The sequence below is a fragment of the Aquila chrysaetos genome, chromosome 12 (assembly GCF_900496995.4).
Source record: "Aquila chrysaetos chrysaetos chromosome 12, bAquChr1.4, whole genome shotgun sequence".
NCBI lineage: Eukaryota > Metazoa > Chordata > Aves > Accipitriformes > Accipitridae > Aquila > Aquila chrysaetos.
Window position 1 is genome coordinate 13,582,185 of NC_044015.1, and position 16,937 is coordinate 13,599,121.

Below are 16,937 nucleotides of genomic sequence, written 5' to 3' on the forward strand. Positions count from 1 at the left end.
TATTCCTTATGCAGTTAGCCATTGTGGCAGGGGTAAATTCAGGATTAGGCATTGAGTCAACATGAACACACCTTGCTTGCTGTTCTGTTATAGTTGAGCTGTGGGTTACAATGTGCTATTATAATGGGCTAAAGTCTTGCTATGAGAAGAGAAAATAATTCATGCCTGAGACATAACACAGACAGGAACTTATTTCATCAGTGTAAGCAAGCCTGTCTCAGAATCTCCATTCTTACTGAAGAAACTTGTCTGCAGAGGTAGAAATGAGAAATCGTTGCATCACTGTAGAACATTAATTACTTTAGGACTGAAATAATGACATGAGAAGCGTGTTTTGGGGGCAGAAACAGTGCTACAGAGTGCATAAACTTAAGATAATTACTTTCTTGTTTATGCAGCTGAGTAAGAGCTTCTGGGTTAGGCATCACAATATGTTTACAGAAAACTTGAGCAGGATTTGTGTTTCTGATACTAGTTATCTATGCGTCATGAACTTGGTGTACAGCAGTGAGTCACAGCATATATAGGCAAACAGCTATGATTATGGATATGGATGGGCAGAGGGATTTGAATTTACAATTATTTGAAATGGCTATTAGCAAATAAGAATTTTCTCAAAATTTTGAGTGTTTTGGGAACATCCTGTGTTAAATCAGCTGGAAAAATCATAAGCCATATATTTCTTTATGTTGTCACCTGTGTGAAGGTCTTAACATTTGGGAATTATTCAGGGTATTAAAGGTGTCAGTGGTTATAGGTTTACAGTTTTTGGTTACTACTGAAGAAATTTAATTACGGGGCCTGGGGAATTACGAAAAGACTAGCTTATTTTCGGCATCCTCTTTTTCTTCTATCACTTTGGAAAGTTTTGGATAATTAACTTAGTGATTAGTAATGACTAGTAGTGGTTAACTGTAGCCTCCATATTTTGTTTGAGTTGTGGTTGTGAGGGAGATCACATCATCAGAGTAGGAAACTGTTTGGAAATTCAAGCTTTCATCTAATGGTTGTAGAGTAGTAATCTTGGAGGAATCTGATTTTACTTAACTTTGGACACTTCTAGTAGTCCTGTTACTTTAGTCATGTGCAGATGACTACTGTAGTTGATCCTTTGTTTTTGCTTGGTTTCGATTTTGGGGTGTTCTATGCTGATTTTCTTAAATATTTTTCCTTTTAAGAAAACTCAGTTTGACTTTGCAGGAAGTTTAGAACAAGTATCATTGTGTAGTGTTTATAGATACATCATGCCAGTTATACACACGCATCAGGCAAAATCTGTGGCCAGCAAGTTATTAGCTATTCTGGGATTTTGCATTAATGGTGGGGAGAAGGATGGGAAATGTGTAGAATTATGACATTTTGGATGAAAACAGGCATCAGTTCTAGAATCTCAAATTTAATGAATCAGTATTTCCAGCCAGTCTCTATCACTAGAAATTAAGCAAGTTGTTTACATGCAAATTCACATTTGCTTTGGTAGGTAACTCTTGTCTCAGATGAATGCTTATAATGTACTGATTGAGAAAAATAATAAATCTGATAAGGGTTGTCATCTAATACAGTAAGGTAAAGGAAATCCATAAGGGAAATCAAGAGGCTCTAAACTAAAGCTGACCAACCTTTATCACTCTATTAATTTGCTTATTAATTGGCAAAGAATGGATAATATTTGCTGAGTAGAAAAGTCATTGGCTGACAGAAAAAGGAGGATAGAAACTGAAGAGGGACCAGACAATACCTTATTTTAGTTGATGGTTTGAAAAAATATACCTTGTAGACTCAGTACAGAGCTGAGGTAGGAAAGTCTTGTCAAGAAGGTCCTAAAAACAATGGGAATGGATTATTAAAAAGAAAACAGTCTGTATGTGGAAGACCCAAACAAAAGACAAAAGCTGAGACTCATGAGTTGAGCATGAGTATGTTGATTACAGCTCTCCAATATTATCTGGTAACATTGAAAGCTACTGCTTTAACATTTCTCAAACAGCAATCATTAAAAAGGGACATTTATTTAGCAGTAGCGCAAAATCTGCGCTGCCACCACCTCTATCTTTTTTTAAAAAAATCTTTTCTGCTTGTCTCTTGTATAATAAAACTCTGTGGAAAACATACCTAGACAGAATATGGGTCCAAAAAACCCACATGTAATAAGTATGTGTACGAAGTTCATAAGCTAGCAACATACATCCTGCTGCTTTGAAATATGAGTTTCAAGCTATGTGAAAGGATGCTAAGTGATTTCCATCTGTTATCCCACAGAATATGACAACATTAATTATTAGACTCATTAATTATTAGACATGAGAGAAAGCCTATATGAATGCCCCTGCCATGGCAAAACAAATAAAACAATACTAGAACTTCTACTGCATGGTCGAAATGCACATGAAACTGATTTGTACTTGACTGCCTGTTAACCTACATATTTCATTTTTCTCTCATAACAGTGCTCATGTGAGACCTTTCACTTGTCATAGTGTCACAGACTTACGCATATATATTGTAGTTAAGCATTAGAAATGCCATAAAGAACCATCTGTAACAGTTGTATTATATTCCTATCATACTCAACTCCAGCCTGGACAAAATTATTTTCTATTAATATAATTCAGCCAGTTTTTATTAATGAGGTCTATTGAGGGGGGATGTCTAAGCCATTGGACTGTGACTCAGATAATTTCCTAGTTTCTTCTGTGACCTTGGGCAAGTTGCTCAGTTTCTCTGGCTGGAATTGTGTGAAACTCCAAAGATTTTAGAAGGACAATAAAGCTGTTGTTTGTTTTGGTTCATTGGCTAAAATGAAAAATCATGCAATGGTGAGGTGAGGTTTAACCAAAAACAAATGGTTGGTAAAATAGGAAAAACAAACAAACAGAAAGCTAGAGAAGAAATAGGTTCCTCTCAACAACTGAATATTGCTTCTAAAGTTCCTTTCTAGCTTTATCCCTCTTTATTACATCTGGGAAATTTCTGAAACAAATATTTGACTTGTATAAAAAGTAAAATACAATTAGTGTTTTCATTATTCATGTTTTCTAGAACAAGCAATTTGACTTGAATAATCTAATTAGCTTTAACTTCAAATTTGACTGCTTCCTGAATTGAAGTACTATTTAAAAAAAAAAAAAAGTTTCAATGAGATGCTCCTATATAAAATTATTTTATGACACTTTTCATTATGTTGAGTTTATAAGTTTTTAGAGATAGTGACTGTGGTAGTATGTACACCTACAGCATTTACACAGCAATTTTTACATTTCCTGAGCCTTCAAGGCATTTGTGTAATAAAAATAAATTTTTAAAGTCTTTTTGTCTTATGTTCACACTGAACTTGTGTCTTAAGTGACAGTGTAAGGAGGTGAAAGGGAAAAAATTGACTGTTGGATAAGCTTGTAAACAGAAAAAGAAAAATGCTGAAGGAAAAAAAATTACTTCTCTGGTCTCAAAGTAAGTCAAGTAAGACATCAGAAAACTTGGTTTCTTACTGTGATCTATGTAGGAACAGCAGGACCAAGAAAGACATATCCTGAAGTTCAAAGGTCCCCAGTTGCACTGAATCAGGCTTGTGGCTCCCAGAAATGTCACTGCTTCCTCCAGCAACAGATTTAGTGCAGTTGATACATCCACCTACAAGGATTCAGTATATATCCAGGGTAAGGGTTTCACGCTGCAAATGCCATTTAAATGCCAGTCTTATTTATTTTCATATGAATAGGCAAATGGCAAGATCAACTACTGCATTTTAAGGATCAGGGAGGTGGGTGAACAATAAGGATCATTCCCTGTTACATTGCCAGCCGTACTGAATGCCTCATTCTGAATGATGAGTCCTTCTACAACTACTGCTTGGTAGTGGGAATGGTGGTAAAGTACCATCTAAAGCCACAGCCCTCCATACCAGATCCATATGTGACTTGAGTCACCTAGCAGTAAAAATGTGATTTGTATCAGGCACTTGTACATTTGCTTTTCCCAGATGATTTGAAAGTTTTATGCTGCAGAAAGACAATATCTGATCCATTGTAAAGTTTAGTGTAGCACATAGGCAAAAACTTTAGTGGCATAAAATCTTCTCTACTGGTTCACACTGTTCAAGAAATATTGCTAGTGAGTAAACAGAATTTTTATCACGTGACTGCAGTATTTTTAATCCTTCCTAGGAGTCCAGAGTCAGATTTAGTGCATTGCCAAACCACTATCTAAGGTTAAGCAAACACACTTTTGCTTAGTTACAGACACACATGGGTGTTCGCTAGGTTGGAAAATCTATCAAAGTGCCTTTTTGCTAGTGGCTCTTCTCTATATGGAAAGTTCATTATTTTAAGAGTCAATAGTGCCACTGAACAGTGGTAAATGGAAAGTGCCAGTCAGGGAAAAACACATTTATAATAGACAAGGCACTCACTGAACTAGAAACATACAATAATAATAATAATATCTGTTCAATATTTTTATCAATGATCTGGATGCTGGAGGAGTTGAACGTACCATTAGGGTGTTTGCTGATGATAGCAAACTGGGAGGTGCTGTTGACTCTCTTGAGGGACAGGACGCCTTGCAGAGGTATCTAGATGGATTGGAGCATTGGGCTATGGTTAATGGGATGTATGTTGTAGTCATGAATGTATGCAGTCTTTATCAGGTTACAAGTTTTCTCCTTGCAATCTATACTTTTTTCTTTTTTTTTTTTTTGATTGGCCAACTATGGATCATTTGCTAGCACAGAGCTTGGTGAAAATTATTTTACTCCCCCTGCCTTCTCTTGCTTTATCTACTTCTAGCAGCTGGAAAGTCAGTTTGCAGGGATAAATGGAACCTCTGCAGTACCTTGCCTGGGTATGCTGACCAATACATTGGACCTAACAGAGGGGGAGGTCTTGCAGTTTCATGCTAATCTGGTCATTTGCAAGTACCTCCTCAGAGCAGAAGGAAAGCATGGCAAGAACTATTTTCAGGGAAGTTTCTGGGGCTTGCTAATACATGAGAAGTGTTCCAAGTGATGCAACGTTAAGGGCTACTGCTGCTTTCACTTGGACCTGAAGCTTCATCTGATGCCTTAAGTAATGAATATTGGCCAAACAAGGCTGTTTTATTGGTCTTGGTATCCATACAGTTTAGTCAACATGAGACTGTTTTATTGATTTTGGTATGCATACAGTTGGGGAAGAAATCCAAATGTAAAGCACAAATCAGACTGAGCCTTTCTGTTATTGAATAGTTTGCTTGGAAATTTTAAATATTAAGCACTTGTCCATCAAATACATTTATGGGAATGCAGTGGGTTGACCCTGGCTGGATGCCAGGTGTCCACCAAAGCTGTTCTATCACTCCCCCTCCCGTCAGCTGGACAGGGGAGAGAAAATATAGCAAAGGGCTCGTGGGTCGAGATAAGGACAGGAGAGATCACTCACCAATTACCGTCACGGGCAAAACAGACTCAACTTGGGGAAAATTAACTCACTTTATTACAAACCAACCAGAGTAGGGTAATGAGAAATAAAACCAAATCTCAGAACACCTTCCCTCCACCCCTCCCTTCTTCCCAGGCACAACTTCACTCCCAGATTCTCTACCACCCCCCCCCCCGCCCAGTGGCACAGGGGGACGGGGAATGGGGTTTACGGTCAGTTCATCAGACGTTATCTCTGCTGCTTCATCCTCCTCAGGGGCAGGACTCATCACACTCTTCCCCTGCTCCAGCGTGGGGTCCCACCCACGGGAGACAGTCCTCCACAAACTTCTCCAACGTGGGCCCTTCCCACAGGCTGCAGTTCTTCACGAACTGCTCCAGCGTGGGTCCCTTCCATGGTGTGCAGTCCTTCAGGAGCACACTGCTCCAGCATGGGTCCCCCACAGGGTCACAAGTCCTGCTAGAAAACCTGCTCCGTGGGCTCCTCTCTCCACAGATCCACAGGTGCTGCCAGGAGCCTACTCCAGCATGGGCTTCCTATGGTGTCACAGCCTCCTTTGGGCACCCACCTGCTCTGGTGTGGGGTCCTCCATGGGCTGCAGGTGGATATCTGCTCCACCGTGGACCTCCATGGGCTGCAGGGGGACAGCCTGCCTCACCATGGTCTTCACCACGGGCTGCAGGGGAATCTCTGCTCCGGCGCCTGGAGCATCTCCTCCCCTCCTTCTTCACTGACCTGGGGGTCTGCAGGGTTGTTTCCCCTACCTGTTCTCACTCCTCTCTCCGGCTGCTGTTTCTGTGTGCCCCACAACTTTTCTTCCTTCTTAAATATATTATGCCAGAGGTGCTAGCACTATCGCTGATTGGCTCGGCCTTGGCTGGCGGCAGGTCCGTCTTGGAGCTGGCTGGCATTGGCTCTGTCGGACATAGGGGAAGCTTCCAGCAGCTTCTTACAGAAGCCATCCCTGTAATCCCCCCCGCTACCAAAACCTTGCCACACAAACCCAATACAGGGAATTACTGAAGACTAGTTCACCCTGTTTAAAAAGGTCTTTACATTAATGTAAATAATTTTGTAGTGTGGAATGACTGATACATTTAAAACAAAAAGAAAACCGAGAGACAATTAAGTTTGGTCCCTATATTAGACAGATGTAATGTCAATGTCCCTTGACTTTTTTTCAAAGACTTTTCAGTCATGAACAACAAGCAGATGATCAACTTAGATACCAAACTCAGACTTCATAGACAAACAGTACTTAACTTCCTAGATCTCCCCAAAATACATTAAGGATTTTTATCTTGACCTCTTGAGTTTTCTATGAAGAGCAGATCGCATTCTTGGTCTCATCTGTATTGTTAGGCATCCTACCTCCAACAGTGGTTGGTAACTGTATCAAGGTACTTAAATAAAGGCCACTACTTCTCTGGCCCATTGTAGCAAATATAACTCCTCACATAAGGAATTGTTTTTCCCTTTTTTTTTTTTTTTTTTGAGGCCAAGAGTGGGGACAATATGTGTGAATACAGATATGGCTGCGTATAACATTGCAACTTTTCCAACCCCTATGAAATCCAGCATGCTCAATGGAGAGCTGCAATAGCTAATGACTGCTGTCTGCAAAAGGCAAATGCATATCCTTGACAAAATTAAATTGAAACTACTGTCAGTGCACAGGGCTAGACATCCAGTGTGCAAGCAATAAGAAGAGGCTTTCTAACATGCTCACTGAAATGATTTTGTGGTGGTTTCCCATGGACAGTGTCTAACATTTTGCTAATGGAAAAACAACATGCACATCTGAAACAGCTGGAAAGAAATATTTAAACAGCACATGCAGTTAATAAATCACTTGGTGTTTGCAGCAAGGGTAAAATATGGGACAGGCCTGTGGTCTGGAAAGTAACATAAAATTCTCTACAGAAAATGTAGATTGGACTTTGTTTTAACCTTTCCTCAAATACAGATACAGTTTACTGATATGTCATGTCAAAGGTCCACTATAACACCCCAACATGTCTAACTGTTGTCAGAGAGACTATAAATTGGATTGTTCCAATTATCGAGGCTGCAGGAAGAATAATACTGTAGTAAATAAAGGTCTCTGGAGGTTTGTTGCAGGCTTGTAACAGCTTAGTGAATGCCAGTGTCATCCCTACAGATCTGGCTGGATTGGAACATTTTGACATCTATAGAAATTTAACTTCAGCTTTCCCAGGAGATGCTGCTGTTGTACTTCCTAGCCCTGCCAGTGTCTCCCAGGACTTTAGGGTAGTGGTGATGTGAATTGGTTGAGAAAGTAGTTTTCCTCTCTTCTTAACATCACATGTAAAATACACGTCAGTACCCAGCTAAGTTAGCGTTAAGCATTAATACGTGTTATGAAGAACATCTTCAACAACTTAAGGCCACTTGGGAATACAACTGCAGAGATTTAAAAGGAGACTTAGGTTTTAGTGACAGTCACAACACTCATTTTGTACCCTGTTTCTGTAACTAAGCGATCTGTTTCTTTTATGCAGAAAACTGTTGCATACTGGCAGCTAAAAACTGAAAATCAGTGAGGAGGTGGGATCTATTTACCTGTTTATGCCAATAAAATGCCTGTTAAAAGGAAGTGATTAAAAAACCTGGCCAGCACCTGTGGACAGCAGTTAATGGGCAGCTTTCAGGTGGTGTAAGGCTATCATGACATGGCGGCACGCCGGGGTGGAGGGAGGGCATCTGCCTCAGGCCCTGCTGGAGGAGGCGTGGCTGCCCCTTCCAGCCAATCAGAGGGTGATGCAGAGATCACAGGGGGTGTGGCAATGCCAAAATGGCAGCACTGGAAGATGAAGGGCGAGGAGTTTAGGCCTGCAGCATGAGGTTCTTTCCTCTTCTCAGGCTTCTGCAGACTGTCTGAAAGCAGGTAAAGGATTCCCTGGGCTTTTAAGACACTGTTTCTTGACACACAAAAACCTCAAGATCTGACTAAAATCTGCACAGGGAGGGTGAATATCTCCAGGTTTCTTTTATAGAGTTGGCCAAAAAAGTCCTAGAACACAGTTGTTCATTGAAACTTTTCAAAAGGTAATTTCTTAACTTAGATCCTGATGATTGCCAGGATTTGTTTGGAATTTACAGTCAGTGGGTGTCAACATTTCCTGTTCAGGTAGTCTTAAGAAAAAAAATACTTACTAAAACTGAGATGTGGGTAGAAGCTATTTGGGACACTATTTTCTAGCTGTCTAGCACTGTAAGAGCTGTATCTTCTGTATCTGCTTCTGTACATTGTCCATATTCTCTTGGAAAATTTGCTTAGGAGTGCATAAATATTTAAAAAGTTGTCATTTAATAATTACAATAAAACATAGAGTTGTGTAGCAATTACAATGCTAGAAAAAGCTCCAAAAGCCAATGTGTATCTTTTGCCATCATCAAAAATGTGCCTAACCTGTGAATACACTAGCTAAGTTGATAAGTTGTGCTGTGTTTCCTCTGAACTGCTATGTTATGCTACATAGAGGAAGCAGAAGTTTTAAAATAGATCCTTGGACACTAATTACAGGGAGTACAGTAGAAATTTTGCCTTGATAATGTTCTCAGTAATTATCCTTTATGACATTATAAATCTGATTTTTTTTCAACTTTCATATCTCTCTGTGTTCCTGTGTGAAATGCTGGAGTTTATTTAAAATTAGCAGCAGTTTTATTAATGACACTCACCATTTTCATTAATAAGTGTATAATGTAAATCCTTTAAAGTGCTTAATATTACACAACTTCCTGTTTAGATGTGTGTGGTAATAAATTAGAAAATAGTAAAACATGCAGCAGAAGGAAAAAGCTGTGAAAGTTTCAGGGTAGTGAACAGACTTGGCCAACAGCAATGTGTATTACAGGTCGTAATGGGACAGTCAATAACCTTTGCATCTTTGCAATTTTTTTCCTAAACTCTCATAACTTTGTTAACTTTTTTTTTTTCCACCAGTAGTTAACTGGGTTTGTGTTTGAATGTAGCAGGAAGAAGAGTAGCTATACGCTGTGTTGCACTGGGCCATCATCTCAACATCATTTAAAACAAGCAAACAAAACAACCAACCTATTATCACTTATCACACTTGCAGTAGGAGGTGTTTTTTTGAGGGATGGAAGTCAAACATAGAAATAGGCAAATATTCTGGACAATGAATTTGCAATTAGCATTTCAACTCGCCTTATCTGGTGCGATAATATGGTGGCCTATTTGTATAGCCCTTGAGTGTCTACCATATGGAATAATTTTAAAAAACCCAAAACAATCAATTCCCTCTTTCAGTTCTGATTCCAAGCGGAGTATATTTTGGGCACAGTCAGTACTGTGTAGCAGAGGCTGTTAGTGGAGTTTGCAGCAGTACCCTACTGCTACCTGTTGGACAGGAGTTTGCTAGCACTTCCCAAGCCATACAATTAACACTTCCAGGGAGTGCTAGGCCAGTTGTACCCTTTTATTTCCCCTGCAGTCCAGCTGTGCATGCAGGGTTAAATAATGTTTTCAGCATCTGATAGTATAATACATGTGCAGTGAGTCCCCCCAAGACAGTGCTTTCTGTTATGGGACATGAGAATTGGTCGTGCTGTGGGCACGATTTTGGGACATGCAGTGGCTTAGTTGGAGCTGCTTTGCCAATGTGTACTTTTCGGTCATATAGGATTAACAGACTCTTTGAAAGGCATGAAGGAAATTCTGAAGTTCTACCTAGACAAATTTTTCTGCTGCACCTAAATGACCATAGCTGTTTGTCTTCTTCTAAGAGAGGAGTTAACAGTATTTTAATGTGGGGTTATTGTCACAATTGTGATACAGTAGAATGATTTCTGCAAGAACAAAACTCCTATCTTTGTCATGACTACATCCTAATCTGCAGGTGTTTGTAACTAGCGTTCATTCTGTTATACTTAGTTAACCTAAAATTCTGTATAATTCCTGGAACCTGAGAAATGAAAGGGTGCTGAAAACAGCATGTTTCAAGTCACGTTTGTAAAATGTTAGCATAAGAATAAAGACAGTCCTGTACATAGGGTGTAATGTGAAAGCCTTCTTTTTTTATATAAGGTGGCGCTTTTCCATTTCTGAACTACACGAAAAACTTCATTCTCTGACATCCTATGTAAATTAAAATGCTTATAAAACTTATTAAAAGAGAACTTTCAGTGTCAAGACGTTACCTATATATTGCTTAGTCCAACTATTATATTTACTTCAATACTACTTCAAAGCAGTTACTTTAGATAATTTATTTTTATAGAAAGTTCTGTTCTTTTGGTACATGCAAAAGGTTTCACATTTGCCATACCTCCATCTCACAAGAGAATTCTGTGTCAGTGAAATATGACATCTTTGCTTTTACAAGAAGTGAATTTGTTTTAATAATTGGCTGACTGTGGCAGTGAGGACCCTGAATATATAGAAGCTTTTCACTATAGTAAAAATGAAAGAGGTGTAGTTAAAAACTCAGTTGAATGTCTTTTGGTGAATGGAAGGTCACTCTAAAAACTGCAAACCAAAGTTAAACCAAATCAGTTAGATTTCCACAGATACTTTGCTGTTTCTATTGCTGTGTGATTTCAGTTGTCAGCAAAAAGTATAAATGCTTTTGGGAGACCTAAATTCTACTTCCAATGCTAATATAAATCCATTATTTGTTTTAATAGCCAGCTTCTTGCTGGCCTATAAACTTTATGGACTTTTTTTTATGATAGGAGAGCTATGCAGGGTATGTGGGTGAAATCAGTAACTTTAAATATATTAAATGGAAATTATCAATATATTTAGAAATATAAAATAATAATGCTAGAAGTGACAGTGAAATCTGTGGGACGTTCTGAATAATACTATATACTAATGTTTAAATACATTATGACAATCCTTCTTTAAAAATCAAAATGCAGCTGTAAATCATATTCTGATAGCTCTTATTATCTGGAATTAAGCTGAATTATGAACAGCCATTGCCTAGGATGTGGATATAGATATATAGGGGTTTTTAATACCATCATTTTTTTAGCATCGGTCAGTGTTTGGAGAAATTTCAGTCATACATTGACAGAACTAACTTTTAACTGTTTTCAAAGATCTGGCAGAAATACCTTCCCATGACAATTCCTGTAGGTCAATGCATATCCGAAGCATATATTTATGTCTATGCGTTGTCCTAAAACTCACTGGCTGAAATTTTAAAACTTGCCTTAAGGATATAGATGCCCAGCTCTCATTAACTGTAATTCAACTAATTAATTTGGTTACTCATTTCCCATTAATTTACGTTAATTTTAATGGGAATTGGGCATCCACATCCCATAGGCAGATTTAAAAATATCAGCCAGAATATAATGAATATCCAAGGGAAGGGAATTCCAGAGCAAGATGGAACTTCTCAGCTCTGAAGGTTCTCCTGTTAATTAGCCATTTTGTTGCTTTGCATTGTCAGGAGTCACAATTGATGATCTCTCAGAAAAAACAAGCCTCTGACAGTTCTTCAGAACTCAATCAACAACTAGAATTATGCCTTAAGAAAGCAGTGTAAGTCTAATTGTGACTGCTCAGTGCTAAATTGCAGCAGCTTGTTGCATCTGAAAGTCCAACAGCAATGCTTAAGTGTGAGCACTGACACACAGATTTCATTGGTACAGTACTGGAATATTACACTAGCGTCATATAAAGATTTCATGGGCCTGTGATGTTCTTGCAGCATCCTCCACATGAGATGGCAATAACTGAATATTTTAGACCAGCCTTGGCAATCTCAGGGTAAGCCTGGCAATACTGGGGGATACAGTGGGTTTCCTTGCGCTCATGGCTTCTACATGTGGTGCGAGATTGCCAGAATGATGGGCACCACCACCCAAGTAAGCACGGATGCAACAGGGATACGTGTGCTCCATCAGATAGTGCATGTGTGTCTTTCAAGCATTTGGTCAAGTTTTTCTGCCAGTACTCAACCTGATCTTTGGTTTTTTTTGGGGTTTTTTGTTTGTTTGTTTGTTTTTTCTCTCATAACATGTGCTTGTGGCTGTTATCCCCAAGAAATGTTTAGTTTAGTTTAGTTTAGTTTCATTCATTTTCTTTCCTAGCCATACACTTAATTATCCTTCTGCACATCTGCTTTTTCCTTTAAAATTTAGAGGTGAAGTCCCTTAATCTATTGACAAATTTTGCATAAGAAAAATAATAAGAAAATAGTTTTTTCAGCATCTTTCATGTTACTCTATTTTTATTTCATGGAAGTTTCAACTACAGGGATTGTAAACAGTGTGTTTCTTTCTGCTGTTGTATGTAATGTATTTCATAAATGAAACATTGAGAAATCATTATCAAATATAAAGTTGGTGACCAAGTCAATAGGAGCTATTATTAGTCTTAATACTATGAATCTCTTTTCTCTTTATGTTTGTGGAAAGATTCATTCCTTTTTCTTTTTAATTATCAGATTGCAGTCACTTTTGTTTACAATAGAACTATACTGGAGAAATTAAATTTCTCAATTAGCAATTGAAAAAGAAGAGCAGTTTAAATTGCAAAATAAGCAAGTCAAACCTCCCTTAATTAATTTTATCGTTACTTAAAAAAAAAAAAAATGCAGTTTAGCTGCACAGGGGAAAATGTCACTTAATCATGCTACATTTAATTGGAACAAATAATTATAGTGAAATATTAATCATTATGCACTGAAGCCCCATTTAAAATGTAATCAGTCTGAATTGAAGACAGCCTGCTTCCTGCATTAATTTGAACTGTAACCTTACTAAGGTGTTTTTCCTATGAATATATGTAGAATATTTGTATCTACTCTAAAACTGTAGATGGCTTGAATATAAAATGTTATATAACTAAGCTATTGCATATGAAAATTCCCACTGTGGGAGCCAGTACATATCCTGGAAGAAACATTAGCATGAAGTTTTCAAAGCCCTTAGTATGTGCTGTCAGTATCCATTGTCAGGTTTAGTCCCATGGGGTTTTTACCATTGACTTCAATGGAAGCAGAGTTTCTCAGTGCCAAGAGCTTCTAAACAATCACTCTCAAGGACTGGGGGGGCAGGGGGGAGGAAGTTATAATAATGATTGCATTGATTAGTTTATATATAAATGTCCTCTCTTTTTAAATTTAAATGAAGATGGATTTGTTGTTCTGGATGGCTTAGACATCTATTAATTATACATGCACATAATATTTAATTATCTTGAGTAAATATGGCAATTTTCTTGAATTAGAGATGGATTATTCCATTCAGATTCCAGAAATTGGACTTTATGATGTTTGTCAGTTCGTAATTAGCTTTGAATTGCTAGCTATGGTGTGGGTATTAGGAAGTTTTTAAATGCTTGGAAATCCTACAAGTTTAGGAGCCTCTTGTGGTACAGATCTCCTCCTCCTGGATGCCCATGTGAAGTCTGAGGCTATGAAGATCATTAGTAACTTCTTCCAAGCTCCTGATTGCCTCAGCTTGTGGCCTTTTGGGCTGTGATTCTGAACCATTCATTCTCTGGATTCATATTTAATAAAATTAGAACTGTTCAAATGTAATAGGCCCAAAGCAAGTGTTGTAAATATGGACTACAGATAGTAGACTTTCATCTGAGCATAAGACCTTATCTCCTTTTATTTTAACATGCAAGGAAATACAAATGGCAATTGCCTATATGTATACATAAGTATACCAACATTTTCTAGGAGTTAACAGTCTCTCATGTTTAACACAGTGTAACACTCTTACACAATTCAACACCTATATGAGGTCAAATTTGTAGATGATACTCTTATCTATGCATCCACTGATAGCATCAAAACACTCTGAAATACATAGGTATGTCTTAACTATGGCCGTGGTAAAATGCCTGCTGAAACCTGAGCCTAAACTGATATAAACTGTTAACTTTGAAGCAACTTCACAAGCTTCTCGTTTGTCACTGCATGGGAATAAATAAGGTCACAGTTCTGTTCACTTGTAAAGAGTTCCCAGAAATAGGTGGTCCCACTTTGTTGTGTAAATGAAGGGGCATTTTTTAAGTATTTACCTCTGTGCAATAATGGAGAAGAGGAAGTGAGAAAAGGGAGAAGGGAAGAGAGATGTACTCTGAGAATTTGCTGTTACCCAAGTTCAGCTCTCCACTTTTGGGAAGCAATCGGAGCCTTGGATAATTTCCTTCCCTAAAGTAACACACAGTAACTATACAAATGCTGTGCAATGTTTCCCTATTAAGCAGAACAGGTACTAGGTTTGCCATGTGGCTCAATATAAATGCTAAGCCGAGCGTGTATTACCTCTGCAATCGGAGTGAGAGGGCTTTGCTTGCTTTTCCTCTCGAGCTGCCTTGCTTCTTAATGTTCCAGATGCCAGCCAGTGTTTGCCTTTTCTGTGAAGATCTCTGGCTAAATGTTTCTGCATGGGAATTGGCAGTTTGGAGTCAAGGTGTGAGTGGAAAAATGTGTGCGTGTGAGGGGGAGGAGAGGGGAGTGGAAAGGGAGAAAGCACATATAAGCTATTTTCTGAGAAAGCTTTGGAGTTCAGGCTTTTTGTCAGGTGCCTTTGACAGGAGTCAGGACTCACTGAATGGATAAAAGGGGAGAGAAGAGAAAAGCAAGTCCAAGGCAATTTAAGATACTATCCAGTGTATCTTAGTGCTAGATATCATTCAAAGGACATGTTTAATTTAAGCAATCATTCTGTGGAGTGTATTAACCTTTCTACCCTCCCTACCCCCATGCTGAGCAGTAGCTGTCTTTTTTTTTTTTTTTTTTTAACTATCTTACCAACTCTACTGCACCATTTTTAATCTTCTCTTTGAAGGAGATGTATCCCAGAAGTTACCTGATTGGAATCATGCTAATCCACCTGCTCTGTCCCCAGTAAAGGAGGTAAATATAGATTGTAAATGGGGTTAATATGGAAAAAGCAGGGAAATGGGAGAATGGCAAGGCAGCAGCAGGAGTCAGCTTGGCTGGCAGCAGAATGGATGAAAATTATGTAGCTAGTAGGCCAAAATGAGTTTGAAGTAACCTGTGGGTATGTGGGTCACAGGTGTGCTGGCTTTGGTAAATCTGTGCCCATTTAATTCAGCAGGAAAGTTAGCAATGCTTTCTAGTACTAGTTAATTATAGCTGGTACCTTAGGTTCCTATCCATGCACAGCAATGACCTGTGTTTTATATTCTCTTCCTTTCTTGTCTGGTCTCTGACCTGACTTTTGTAATGTCTCCTGAAATACTTGCTGGCTTTATCTAGTGAGTTTGGCATCTGTGGCTTGGACATGGCTAAAAAAAACCCCTCTCATTCAGTATTTGAGTAACTGAATTCTAGTTTGGATAAATTGTGCTTTAAAATGAATTTTTATGTCCTTTTTTTTTTATTCCTGGCAATTTCTATTTAACTTTTCAGTTAACCTGTAAAAAAGAGAAAACAAAAAACCTTCATATATTGAAGTTTGATAAAATATTTTTTGTCACCAAAATGCTGTGTTGACATGCAGAAAGGCTATACTCCTGACACGATACTGGTATTGTGCTAATAGTGTCAGAAGCTGATAGGTGTTCTCATCTATTTCATGTGCATAATGCATCAGTGCACAACTTTACAGTGTGTATTAATGCACATTAGTTAGATAATTAATTAGAGTCAACCCAGACTCCTCCATCAGCAAATGTCCAGGCCATTGCTTAAGAATAGTGCTATATATACTTCCTTCATGGCTTTCAGCACCTTCAAAGCCAAGGGTACCTGGAGCCAGAAGTAGGATATTTGATAGCATTTGGTAGCATTAATATTATTTGATAGTACTATCTGGATTTTTCTTCCATGAATCTGTCCAGTTGCTTATGAACTTGGGCATACTTTAAACATCTACAACATCCTAGGTCAAGTATTTGTACTGACGTTAATACCTACTGTGAGGTCTCTTCTGTGAAGTCTGGCTGGGTCAGATGTTTGACTGAATTTAGAGAATAGCACTTGGATCACTGAATCTTCTTTGGCTTGGAGGTTTGACTGTTAGTCTACTACACCAGAGCAGTTTTTCCCACAGGGATGACTTACAGGTCCAGCAGTAAGTACCTTTGTGTGTTACAACAGTTACAAGTAGCAACTGCAGTTACAAGTAGCAACTGCAGTTCCAGTATTTGAAAGAATCTATACTATAAATATTGATCTTCATAGCTATCCCTTTTCAGTGTTAAAAGTGAAAAAGCAGCTAGAAAATCAATGTATCAGCAACTGAATTATTATGTTTGAGATTATAGTATGGGTGGAATGTTGAAATTGATTCATCCAGATGGCATCAGAACTCTCAGTCTGGAATAATTTATCTAATGCATGTTAAGAACTAATGTAATAGTTTCAAATAGGGGTCTGGATAAAAAAGGCTTGATATATTTTGGAGCAGCTACAGTTCCTTCTGACTTTTTGTCATAGGTAAGTTCAGACACTTCACTTCTGAAAACATGGTCCATAAGAATTTTTTAATGGGCTCTACCACAGAGTCCTTTCTATATGACAAATAGGGCTGCAAGAC